The sequence below is a fragment of the Lepidochelys kempii genome, chromosome 2, assembly GCF_965140265.1.
Source record: "Lepidochelys kempii isolate rLepKem1 chromosome 2, rLepKem1.hap2, whole genome shotgun sequence".
Lineage (NCBI taxonomy): Eukaryota > Metazoa > Chordata > Testudines > Cheloniidae > Lepidochelys > Lepidochelys kempii.
The window spans coordinates 21522273-21531499 of NC_133257.1; the positions used below are offsets into that span (position 1 = coordinate 21522273).

The 9227-nt window shown below is 49.4% G+C and overlaps 1 long non-coding RNA gene across 1 annotated transcript; it reads right to left on the reverse strand.

Annotated features, from left to right (window-relative positions):
* Nucleotides 1-6818: 6818 nt before the first annotated feature.
* LOC140905848 (uncharacterized) lies at nt 6819-8603 on the reverse strand. The gene is made up of 2 exons (XR_012156963.1): nt 8200-8603; nt 6819-7494 (listed from the first exon to the last, which is right to left on the reverse strand). It is a non-coding gene; the product is annotated as an uncharacterized lncRNA (long non-coding RNA).
* Between the last annotated feature and the right edge of the window lie 624 nt (nt 8604-9227).

Sequence of the window (9227 nt, forward strand, 5' to 3'; positions counted from 1 at the left end):
AGACAGACGGGGCAGGAACGAGGTGAGGTGGAGCACGGGGGCAGGAGCAGGGTGGGAAGAGAGACGGGGCAGGAGTGAGGTGAGGTTGGTTACAGGGGCAGGAGCAAGGTGGGAAGAGAGACGGGGCAGGAACGAGGTGAGGTGGAGCACGGGGGCAGGAGCAAGGTGGGAAGAGAGACAGGGCAGGAACGAGGTGGGATGAGAGATGGGGCACAGGGGCAGGAAGGAAGGAGGAAAGCAAGCTGGGGCAGGACATAATTCTTCATTGCTCTGGATTGCACCCCAGAGTGTAACATCTTTGTATTTTACACTGTGACTTATTCTGAGCCCTGGGGGCAGCCCTGTTACATCATATTTAGGCACTTAAACAAGTGGCCTGATTTACAGAAGTGATGAGTGTGACATTGCACTCCATATGTTTTATGAAAATATGCTAATGAGTGTGAATATAATGGGTGACCAGACATCAAGTGTGAAAAATCAGAACAGGGGTGGGGGGTGGGGGTAATAGGAGCCTATATTAAAAAAAGACCCAATAATCGGGACGGTCCCTATAAAATCGGGACATCTGGTCACCCTAATATAATGTAACTGGAGTATACTTCATGCAAAAGGTCTCTTGTAAGGTATCATTTACAAAGCTTATAATCCACTGAGTGTGTTCATCCTATTTCTGTGTATGCATCATTCTTGTATCTAAAACTAGAAATATGAAGTATAAATCTGAAGTCTTACTGTAACTGTGTAAAGTGTGGGTCATTATTGGTGGCTTGGAATCTTGATGGCTCCCATTGTCTAGGACAATTGGTTGTAAATGGCTCTGTTTACTTGTAAGTCGTCCTGTATAGGTGTGTGCCAGTGAGTGGGTAATGAAGACTCACAGCACATGAGAACATGTCACATGATACTGGAAGCCATCTTAAACCTGGTGCTTCTCCATTTAGAAGGAGGGATGGGGATCTAGAAAGACAAAATATTCCCGCCTTGTGCCAAAGCTGTAAAAGGGGGTGAAACAGAACAAAGGGGGCGGGCAGTCATGAGAAATCCCCTAGTCACCACCTGAGCTGGAACTAACAAGAACTGTACCAGGGGAATGGATTGGGCCCAGACTAGGAAGGAGTGTAGTCTGTGAAAGAAGCTTATTAAAACATCTCTAAGGGTGAGATTTACCTGTATTCAGTTTCTTAATGTATTGGGCTTAGACTTGCATGTTCTGTTTTATTTTGCTTGGTAACTTACTTTGTCTGTTATTACTTGAAACCATTTAAATCCTACTTTTTACACTTAATAAAATCCCTTTTGTTTATTAATTAACCCAGAGTAAGTGATTAATACTGGGGGGAGCAAACAGGTGTGTGCATCTCTCTCTATCAGTGTTATAGAGGGCGGACAATTTATGTGTTTACCTTGTATAAGCTTTATGTAGAGTAAAACGGATTTATTTGGGGTTTGGATCCCATTGAGAACTGGGTGTCTGGATGCTGGAAACAGGAATATTTGCTGAGCTGTTTTCAGTTAAGTCTGCAGCTCTGGGGGCATGGTTCAGACCCTGGGTCTGTGTTGCAGCAGGCTAGCGTGTCTGGCTCAACAAGACAGGGTTCTGAAGTCCCAAGCTGGCAAGGGAAATGGGCTCAGAGGTAATTTCAGCACATCAGGTGACAGTCCCAAGGGGGGGTCTCTGTGACCAAACCCATCACAATGAGTTCTCAACAACAGAAAGCGGGAGCTGCTGAGTGCTCACCAATTCTGAAAATAACACCAAAGGTGACTAACTGTAGATTTATGAAATTAACTCCAGGCTTCCAAGTTCGAAAGTTTTAACCAGAGGCCAAAGGGTTTCATTTTTCTCTCTTGGGTGCAGACATGGGGCCAACTTGCAGGAACAGCTGTGTTATCCCATTGATTCAGAATCTGGGTCTTAGTGACTTTAAAATAGGAGTGAGTGATATTATGCTATTTTCAAGTATTACTTCACCAAAATAATGACAGGTTTCAGAGTAACAGCCGTGTTAGTCTGTATTCGCAAAAAGAAAAGGAGTACTTGTGGCACCTTAGAGACTAACCAGTTTGAGCATGAGCTTTCATGAGCTACAGCTCACTTCATCGGATGCTGTAGCTCACGAAAGCTCATGCTCAAATAAATTGGTTAGTCTCTAAGGTGCCACAAGTCCTCCTTTTCTTTTCACCAAAATAGTAATGATTAAACAGATTGCAGCTAGTGTATTAACAATAACACACCTTTCTCCTAGTACACCTGAGTGAGCTATAGAAGCAGTACACTTTCTGCTTCTCAAAAAAGTTACTATGCTATATAGTTTTCATTGCAAAACTCTGCACAGAACGGTTGATTTAGCTAATCTTTGCTGCTACCTTTTTAAAATATTTGCTGGTAGTGAGTAGTTCTTGAGTAACTATGTTAAAGTATACTCCAAAGCACCCTTCACAATTTAGTAAACAGAAGGCCCGATTCACATTGCAGTCTGCCATTGCCCTTATGCACTGCTCTGTAGTGGCAAAGGGGCTGTAAACTGGCATGTAATCTGGACAGATCTTGTCCTCAGGGAATTGTAGCACAGAAGTATTATTTTAATTACTTTCAATTTAGTGTATTCTGGAAGTTGCTGAAATAATATCTTGTGTATAATAATACAGAATAGGCTTCTTTCTTCTACTACACTATAATGATATTTAGTTTCATTTCAACTTCCCCCAGCTGCCTGCTGGGAGCAGAGTCTGAAGCCGGCCCGGCTTCTCGCCCCAGTTCCCAGCTGGGAGGGAGGACCAAATCTACAAGCTCCTAGCTACAAGCGGGGAAAGCCCCCTGGGCTTCTAACCCCAGCTCCCAGCTGGGAGCAGGGTCCAGCCATTCAGCTCTCCACAGAAGTGGGGACTTTCTTGTCAGTTTCATGGCTCCTGCCCTGAAATTGAGAAGACAGCTGATGTAAAAGACCAGTGTCTACACCAGTGGTCCCCAAACTTTTCAGGGTCATGCCCCCCCCACAGTAGCTGGGGCCGGGAGCATGGCCATGTCTCAAGGGAGGGGACAGGGGTAAGGGGCAAGGGTGCTAATTGGGGGGGGGGGGGACAGAGGAGGGCAGAAGCCCTCCTACTTGAGTTTCATGCAGGAGGTGTGCAAGCTCTCAGGTGGAGCTCTTAACTACAGCATTAGTGTGAAACATAAGTTCTGCAGAGGAGAGGTGCCCCTGGGGCAGGGAGTCAGTGTAACCCTTCTGCCTGTCTGAGTTGGCAGCAACAAGGGCCGGGTTCAGTATCTAGGGGATCCATTCCAATAACACAATGCAACACCAGCTCAAGCCCCCACCCAGTGACCTGGGACAAATATATACCACCCCCGCTGGGCGCCTCCAAGAGGCAAGACTTCCCCTCTCGCAAGTGCAAAAAGCCTTTTAATAACAGAGAGAAACAATGTGGCATTATGTTGGGGAAACACCACCAACAGGATTCATAACACAACCCACGAGCAAAACCCACTCCAAGCAAATTGGGGCATGTCCTTTCCCTTTAGTTCTTGAGTCCAGCAACCCAAAATCACCCAAAGTCCCGAAAGTCCAACTACCCAAAAGTCTCTGCCCCTGGTCAGGGCAGCCCCAGAGTTCAAAAGTTTACCTGCAGAGTTTTACCTCCCAACCTGGGTGGAGATTGGGGGAGGGGTTAAGGGGCACCCTATGTGGTCCAAAGCTGATGGCCCCACCTCTCCATGGGGCTCCGCTCTGCCAGCCACCCCATGAGCTGCTATAGGCATCCAACAAACTGCTCTGCTCCCCACAGCCGCTCTGTTCTGCTCACTGTCCCACAAACTGCTCTGCTCGCCATCCTGCAAACTGCTCCGCTCCACCAGCCACTCTGCTCCACTCACCATCCCACAAACTGCTCCACCATATAGCTTCAGGCTCCCCCACTACTTAACACAACACTCAGTGATTTCAGCTCTTAGTCAGTTCAGCTCTTTTGTCATTTCAGCTTGTAGTAGGGGAGCCTCAGTGCTGGTGCACCATTAGCCCAAAGTGAATTCAGCTCAGCAGCCTGTAACTAGACTCCTAATAGAATCAAAATTAGCTCTGACAGTCCACAGTGGAGAGAGGAGGAAGTGCAATTAGCATGTAAGGCCCTCACCAAGGGGCCCATGCCACCAAGTATTAATACCTGTCCCCAGCCTCTCTCAATTCACAGGGTTTTGGAACCCATGTCCCTTGCCTAGCGAGTGCTACTTAGTTGATGGCGAGTCCCTCCATCATAACAAAAGGCCAAGTGCAGTTCCACTGTCCTTGATTCCCATAATCAGGGTAATAACAATTTATTCTTCCTGCCCCAATAACAGAGACACTGGGGATCCCACAGCAGCCAAAGTGACCATTTGGGCAGCTATGGCCTCATTCTAGGTGGAGTGGGTGTGCCTATGCAAATGAGATCAGCCCCTGAAGTTCTTTTCCATAACTTGCCACACCTCACCACCAGACGTCAGGGTGGAGCTCATCCCGACTCTGCTTACATCAGTATTTTGTTTACAATCAGAGGCATGGTGATTAAGATAAGAAAGGGCTGGTGCTTAAATTAAGGATATGAAGTTTAGCCTGTAGAAAAGAAATCCCTCTGTGGAGGGGCAGGAGGGAGGAGGGGTTGTTTTAGGATATGTCTACACTGGCAGAGTTACATCGCTGGCAGTTACATTGCCGCTCAGAGAGCGCTGAAGGGAAACCGTTGATGTGTGTTCACACTTGAGGCACTTGCATCAGTATTCGGAGCCATGCAGTCTGGGCAGCTGTCCCACAGAGCATCTTTTCCTCTTCTGCTGCTAAGAGTTGTGGGAAAGCAGATGGGGTCGCGGGGCATACTGGTCCTGTCCCAATAACCTGTGATGCATTGCTTCGCATCCCAGCAATCCCTGTGCTTCCGGCCGCATTTGGCACCATCTTTCAACGGTTTGTGTACTGTGCACTCTGCCTCTTTGGTCTGCAAGAATGGATCCCGCAGTGTTGACCAATATGCTGCTTGCTCTCACTAATGCGTCATGAGTGGCAGTGGAATTATTCCTTAAACTACAAAGGCAAGAGGAGCTTGACATTGATCTCACCACGCGTAGTAGCTACGACATGAGATTCGTAGAATCATAGAATATCAGGCTTGGAAGGGACCTCAGAAGGTCATCTAGTCCAACCCCCTGCTCAAAGCAGGACCTAATCCCCAACTAAATCACCCCAGCCAGAGGTTTGTCAAGCCTGACCTTAAAAACCGCAAAGGAAGGAGTTTCCACCACCTCCCTAGGTAACTCATTCCAGTGCTTCACCATCCTCCTAGTGAAAAAGTTTTTCCTAATATCCAACCTAAACCTCCCCCACTGCAACTTGAGACCATTACTCCTTGTTCTATCATCTGGTACCACTGAGAACAGTCTAGATCCATCCTCTTTGGAACCCCCCCTTCAGGTAGTTGAAAGCACCTATCAAATCCCCCCTCATTCTTCTTTTCTGCAGACTAAACAATCCCAGTTCCCTCAGCCTCTCCACATAAATCATGTGCTTCAGCCCTCTAATAATTTTTGGTGCCTTCCGCTGGACTCTGGTTGTGGCATTCACAGAGGTGCTAACCACAGTAGAATGCTGCTTGTGGGCTCGGGAAACGAGCACTGAGTGGTGGGATCATATCGTCATGCATGTCTGGGATGACGAGCAGTGGCTGCAGAAATTTCAGATGAGGAAAGCCACATTCATGGGATTGTGTGATGAGCTCACCCCAGCCCTGCAGCGCAAGGACACGAGAATGAGAGCTACCCTGCCGTTGGAGAAGTGTGTGGCGATTGCACTGTGGAAGCTGGCTACTCCAGACTGCTGCCAATAGGTCACTAACCAGTTTGGAGTTGGAAAGTCAACAGTTGGACTCGTGATGACGGAAGTGTGCAGGGCTATTAATCACATCCTGCTCTGAAAAACCGTGACTCTGGGCAACGTGCGTGACATTGTGGATGGCTTTGCACAAATGTGCTTCCCTAACTGCGGAGAGGTGATAGATGGCACGCATATTCCAATTCTGGCACCAGACTACCTAGCCACCAAGTACATCAATTGGAAGGGATTTTCTCTATAGTTCTCCAGGCGCTTGTGAATCACCATGGGCGTTTCACGGACATTAACAGAGGCTGGTCCGGAAAGGTGCATGACGCATGTATCTTTCGGAACACTGGTCTGTTCAGGAAGCTGCAAGCAGGGACTTTCTTCCCGAACCAGAAGATCACTGTAAGGGAAGTGGAAATGCCCATTGTGATCCTGGGAGACCCCGCCTATCCCTTAATGCCGTGGCTCATGAAGCCATTCACGGGGAACCTTGCACCAGCAAGGAGCGGTTCAACAACAAGCTGAGCAAGTGCAGAATGACTGTTGAGTGTGCTTTTGGCCGTTTAAAGGCCCACTGGCACTGCCTATATGGGAGGCTGGACCTGGCCGATGACAATATTCCTATGCTTATAGCCGCGTGCTGTACCTCCATAATATTTGTGAAGGGAAGGGTGAGAGCTTCACTCAGGGCTAGACCACTGAGGCTCCGCCCCTGGAGGCTGAATTTGAACAGTCAGAGACCAGGGCTATTAGAGGGGTGCAGCGTGAGGCCATAAGGATCAAGGATGCCTTGAGGCAGCAATCTGAAACTGAAAGCCACTCATATTTGTTGCTATGCTTGGGAGTGCAGTGCTTGTAATGCTAGGAGGTGATTGTGATTGGTGCAGACCATGCACTGTGAAGATTTAAGAAACTTGCCTGTTGCTTTTCAGGGCTCTGTTTGCTTTCAATGAATGGAATAAAGATTGCTTGCAAACCAAAACAATTCTTTTATTAAAAAACAACAATTGGGGGCAGAGAGACAAACAAAAAAACACATGAGCACTGTGGGGGATGAGGGAAAAGAGGGTCCCAGGAGGAGGTGGAGTCCTGGGACTGTTAAAGATTTGTGTATGTCCAGGTATCGTATGGAACCTTGTCCTTTGGAGTACAGTGCAGCAGGTACTGTACTTCAGCAGGGCTAAACTTCAGAGGGACAGGTGTTGAGTGCCATGGGTACTGGGAGTCCGCAGGGCTGGACTGATGGGGCAGGAGTGGAATGCAGCGGGTACAGATTGGAGCCAGGAGGTTGATAACAGCATGTTGATGGTGTTTGGGGGGCATATGGGAGTTTGCAACAGCAGCTACAGGGGAGGGCGGGCACGGAGCTGCTCCATTTGCAATGCTAGTAGCACCCGGAGTGTGTCCACCTGGCACTCCATAACATTTAAGAGCCGCTCCGTGGCTTTGTTCTGGCACTCCGCATTCTCCTTTCGGTCCCTCTCCTTGGTGTCCCGCCACTCCTTCAATTCTTGCTTTTCAGCCGTGGAGTGCATCATAACTTCATACAGAAAGTCCTCTTTAGTTTTTTGTGGCCGCTTTCTAATTCTGCGCAGCTGTTCAGCTGGCGATAACAAAGAGGAAGGCTGGGCTCCCAAGGTCATATCTGTGAAGACAAAATGCAACATTTTACAGAAGCAGTATTATTTGCAACACACAGACCACTGATTCAGTGATTTAAAACACAGGCAGTATTCACATACCTGTAACTAACTTGCTGACCCCAGGCAAGCACGTATAAGCCACAAGTCCCCAAAATGGTGAGTAATCGCAGGGGCAGGGTAAATCAGTGTTCCAGGACCTTGCTGTACTCTGGGCACATGGCTTTTGGGGAGAGCCAGCACAGTAGGGGGGGCCTGAAATCATTACTGTCCCCACATTTTCCACAGGCCGTGTTCATTATGGAAGATATCTCTCTGATGAGGGTGAGCAAGGAATCAAAGGAGGGTCTTCCCCAAGACTGCGGCTTCTGCCCTGGCCCTTATGCGGCTCGCCTGTGTACAGCAATGGTCCCTCCCCCTGCCCCTCCCAGCTCCGCCCGCCCCCCATGACAGCAGAGTGGCATGGGAAAACAAAGCAGCTCTGGCAAAAAACCTGCGGCAGCGGATTGCCCCGTATCTAGACTCCAGGAGAGTTTTGTGGAGATCTCTGAGGCAGATTCCTATGAAGTGAGAGAGTCAATCAACACCCTGTTCCGCCGCTCAGATTAGGAATGTGGTGGTACGCACATCATACAGACACAAGCCTGCTTTCTGCTCCCTCCTTCCCCCAGCAACTCATTTCAGCGATTCCCAAAATCAAAACCACTTACCAGGGGCCTCCTCTGCTGTTTGTGCTTCGCCATTCTCTGACAGCTGTGACTGGCTAGCCTCCTCCGAGGTAGAGAAGAGCTCCTGGCTGCTTGAATCTCTGACCTCCTAGTCGTCCTCTGCCTTTGGGTCCCCCTCCACATCCTCATCCAAGATTTCCTCCTCCTGGCTCAGTCCACTCTCGACTGACATGTGAGCCAATGAATTATCCACAGGGGCCTTCGCAGTGGAGGTGGGGTCGCCGCCGAGTATCACGTTCAGCTCATGGGCACAGCACTGGAGCAGCGGTTTGCCTCCTGCACCTTGTGGTAGGCGGATGCAGCTCCTTCACTTTGACCTTGCACTGCAGTGTGTCCCGGTCATGACTCCTTTCTGTCATGCATCGTGAAATCTGTCCGTAGGTATCATATTTCCTACGGCTGGAGCGCAGCTGGGACTGGACAGCCTCCTGTCCCCGAATGCCGATGAGCTCCAGCAGCTCGGCATTGCTCCAAGCGGGGAATTGCCTGGTGCGTGGAGCAGGCCTGGCCACCTGGAAAAATGCCCAGAGCCCACTGCACGCGTCACTGAACAAACAGGAAGGGGACTTTCAAAATTCCCAAGGAATGTAAAGGGCGGGGCTAACGGTTGGTCAGCTGAGGGCAGGGCAGAAGAGTTCAAATCGAAGACCAGAGAGGCGAGAGCAGGCATTGTGGGACACCTCCCGGAGGCCAGTTGCAGCGCTGCCATCGACCAGGGTGTCTACAGTGGCACTACGGCGCTGTAGCCCTGGCACGGAAAGCTCCGCGCCTCTTGTCGGGGTGGTTTTTTTTTACAGTGCTGCAACTGCGCAGTCTCTGCGTGCTGAGTGGCTTGGCAGCGTGGGCGCCTCGGGGGTTACACCACAGAAAGCTGCTTTAGTGCGCTGTAACTTGCCAGTGTGGAGAAGGCCTTAGAGAGAACACTGCGGGGACTCAGAAAAAATACACAAAGCGCTGAGCCTAGGTTACATGCAGAAAAGGGGGAGATTTGGGGGCATAGATGAAAAGAA